The following is a 4,617-nucleotide window of genomic DNA, read 5'->3' on the forward strand; positions in this document are numbered from 1 at the left end:
AGGAGAGAGAATGAAGCTCATTTCAAACTGATTCACAGAACTGTCTATTAAGAGTACCTTGCAGTGGCACTGGGTAGATGCTTTAGTTACTAAATTGCTTGGTATGAAAACAGGAAGACCTGAGTTTGGATCCCCAGAATCCACCTAAAAGCCAGGCATTTCAATGTGCATTTGCAGCCCAGCACTGGGAAGCAGACACAAACAGATTTGGCCTACCTGAACCCGCAAGCTCCCTGTTCAGTGAGGAGTGCTTTGTCTCCGAAAAATAAGGTGATAACGTAAGTGAGAAAGACATCCTGATGTAAAAAGCTGGCTTCTGCACTCACATGCATGGCAATCACACCTACCCACACTCATGATTCACCACATGCGCTCTCTCTCTCTCTCTCTCTCTCTCTCTCTGTCTCTCTGTCTCTCTCTCTGTCTCTCTGTCTCTCTCTCTGTCTCTCTGTCTCTCTCTCTGTCTCTCTCTGTCTCTGTCTCTGTCTCTCTGTCTCTCTGTCTCTCTCTCTGTCTCTGTCTCTCTGTCTGTCTGTCTGTCTCTCTCTCTCTTTCTCACACACACACATTCAAACAAAAATAAAAAGGAGACACAATACGGATTCTAAATGTATGCATATCAAACACTGTGTCATTCAATTTCATAAACTTTTGGATAAAAAGTTATAGAGTAACCCCAACACATTAATATTATGTGATTTAAATATCCCCGTCTTACTAATAGACAGATCATCATGATAAAAATAAACAAATAAATAACAGAGTTAAATGACATCATGTTCCACTCAAACACCGCAATATATATATATATATTATATACATATATATATATACATATATGTATATATACACACATACATATATATATGTATACAGATATGCATATATACATATATGTATATATATACATACAGGAATACATATACATGTATGTATATATGTGTATATATACATATATATGTATGAATTGTATATATACATATATGTACAAATACATATATGTATATATACACATACAGGAATACATATACATGTATGTATATATATATGTGTGTGTGTATATATATATATATATATACAGAAATGTATATACATTTCAGCAATCCATGGAACTCTGTGCAAAAATAGATTGTGTTTAAGAGACAAAGTTTTAAGAAATATTTGAACATTGAAATAACTTCTTGTATATTGTGTAACCACACAGTAACAAAGTTAGAAAATGACAGCAGATTAAAAACTACAGAAAGTACACATAGTCATGAGGACTAAAGAACATAATTTTTAATGATGAATGAGTCATTGAAGAAATCAAGAATGAAATAAATATTCATGGTGTTGAACGAAAATGGAGGCACAACATACCTTAACCTACAGGATACAATGGAAGCAGTCTTAACAGGAAGTTAAGAGTGGTCATCCTCTACATTAAACAATCAGAGTGATCTTAAATACATAAAGTAATGATGTACCTTAGAGTCTTGTAAAAACAAGAATAATGGGCTGGAGAGATGGCTCAGAGGTTAAGAGCATTGCCTGCTCTTCCAAAGGTCCTGAGTTCAATTCCCAGCAACCACATGGTGGCTCACAACCATCTGTAATGAGGTCTGGTGCCCTCTTCTGGCCAGCAGGCATACACACAGACAGAATATTGTATCCATAATAAATAAATAAATATTTAAAAAAAAACAAGAATAAGCCAAACTCAAAAGTAGTATTTGGGAAGAAATAATTAAAGTAAGGTGAGATATATAGGACATCTATATCAGTAACACTCAAGGAATATGGCATCACTGAAGAGGGGACCAAAACAATGTAAGAGCCAAAAGATGGGGTGGTGTAGGAGGGTCTTCTTTCTATGTGTTGCTTTCATTGGTTAATTAATAAAGAAAACTGCTTGGCCTGATAGGTCAGAACATAGGTAGGCGGGGTAGACAGAACTGAATTCTGGGAAGAAGAAAGCAGGGTCTGAGAGCCTCTATGGAGTCTCCAGAGTCAGACATGCTGAATCTTTCCCAGTAAGCCCACGACCTCGTGGTAACACAGAGATTACTAAATATGTATTAAAGCAAGATGTGAGAGTTGACCAATAAAAGGCTAGAGCTAATGGGCCAGGCAGCAATTTAATTAATAGAGATATCCATGTGATTATTTCGGAGGTTAAGGTAGCTGGACCAGGAATGCAGCCTGCTGCTCCTTTTACTACAGTGGGGAAAAAGGTGGTAACGAGCTGTGTTCTGGACATAACTATTTGCATTTTAGAACTCCTTGTTACTATGGTGACCAGGACAAGGTCAAGCCAACAAGATCAGTCAGCAGGCAGCACTAATTGGATCTCGTGGGTTATACAACAAATGAAAAGGACATGGGGCAGGGAAGGAGAATGTCCTGAGAGTGCTTAGGAGAATTGTACACGCTTTGGCGCTAGAAATAACCAAGATACCTTGTTTACCCTATGAAATTGTCACAATATAAATTAAAACAACTCCAATTAAGAAGATAAGTGGAAATATTAATAAAAATACAAAGAACAAATGAAACGAAAAGTTGGTTTTCTGAAAAAATAAAATAAATTTACAATTTGTTTGTTTGTTTTCAGATAAGACTTGTTCGGTAGTCTTGGCTTGCCAGGAATTCACTATATCGACCAAGCTGGCCTCAAACTTATAGAAATCCACATGTCTTTGCTTCTTGAGCACTGGGACAAAAGGCATGTACCACCATGTCTGGCATCATTAGCCAAATTAAACAATCAAAAGAGAAAAACAAAAGACCCAAACAAAATGAAAGAAGATAACAATGCAATTCAGAAAATTATAAAGACATACTCTAAAAGCGAAGGCATTTAGGAATACCTTTTTGATCCTAGCACTGGGGAGTCAGGGATAAATGGTTTTCTGAGTTCAAGGCCTTCCTGGTCCATATAGTGAGTTCCAGGCTAGTCAGGAACATACAGTGAAACCATGTCTCAATAACAAATCAAAAAACAAAATCTTATATACCACTAATAGGGAAAGTCTAAAAGAATTGAATGAATTTCCAGATGAATATGCTGGAAATCATCCAATTCTTTTATCCAAAAAGAAGAGATAAATATGCTTTTTGTTTTTATTTAAATCTTGTATAATGTTAATATATATATATGTGTGTGTGTGTGTGTGTGTGTGTGTGTGTGTACAAAGGTCAGAAGAGGAAATTCCCTATAGCCTAAGTTACAGGCAGTTGGAGCCACCTGACAAAAGTACTGGGAACCAAACCTGGGTCCTCTGTAAGACTGGTGAGTAGTCTGAACTGGAGTCATCTCTCAAGCACCCTAGCCACACACCATAAAAAGATTCATAACCAGCATGTGATTCAAATGGCAACAAAAACATCTCCCAACAAAATGTCCAGGGCCAGATGACTTCTCTGCCTAAACTATCAACCTTTAGAGAGTTCTAAAATGAATAACTCCAAAACTAGTCCATAAAATATAAAATGGAGAGAACATTTCTCAACTCTGTTTATGGATCCAGTGTCTGATTTGTATCAAACCATATAAAAATACACCAAAACTTAGAATTCCAGACCCAGTCTCCTTCACAAAAACACAAACACAAAACTTCCCAATAAAATACTTTAAAATCTGACCTTAACAACATATCAAGAAGATCAGTCATCATAATCAATTTAACATCATTTGAATAACACATAAACAGTTCATTATATGCAATCATTACATGTAATGTGTTGTGGGATATTCAATCACACTGTGAACCCTGAGTTTGTATTTGCATTAATTAAATAAAATAAACCTTGGGTCAGGAGGCCGAATTAGCAATGAGTTGACAGAAAGTAATAATAGGGGGTCATATGGTGCCTGTAAAATGATAGAGAAATACACAGGAAGTAATAGGGAAGGACTTAGCACAGTGTGGGGTTTTGGTTTTGGTGAAGTGGAAAGATACTCATGTTTGGAGACTCCAGCAAGGAGAGGTCAGCTAGTCGCTACCCAGCCTCTCTGAGCTAGCAGGCTTTCACCCCAGCCTTTGACTCTAGAGTCTTATTGATAAATAGAACAATAGGGATTTAATTAAAAGCTATATTCAGTGGCAGTGACATAGCCAGTGCCGGCCAGAACAGAATTCATACCAGATCATAGCCTGAGTAGCTAGGCCACTGCCAGAGAAGCAGGCCAGTAACTGTGGAAGCGCATTTGCTGGCTAACAGAGCAGCAGGTTAAAACACAGCCCCTGTGCTGTCAGAAAGACAACAGAAATTATCATTTAAATGGACTCACGGACAGAAATTACATTATTATCTTAGTACGTGCAGAAACTTTCCTTCATCGAAATCCAACATTCCTTCATGATAAAAAGTACTCCAAATACTAGAAATAGAGGTAAGTATATCCCAATGTAATAAAGGCTAGGTATGACAGACCCAGAAACAACAATGATACCAAGACAATTTATAGAAAACAATTTTTATAAATTTTGGCTTATAGGTCTAGAGCAGTGGTTCTTAACCTTAAGGATGTGAACCCTCAGGGGCTCAACCGATCCTCTCATGGGATTCACATATCAGATATCCAGAATATCAGTTATTTACACTATGATTCATAACAGTACCAAAACTGTG

The sequence above is a fragment of the Arvicola amphibius genome, chromosome X (genome assembly GCF_903992535.2).
Source record: "Arvicola amphibius chromosome X, mArvAmp1.2, whole genome shotgun sequence".
Classification (NCBI taxonomy): Eukaryota; Metazoa; Chordata; class Mammalia; order Rodentia; family Cricetidae; genus Arvicola; species Arvicola amphibius.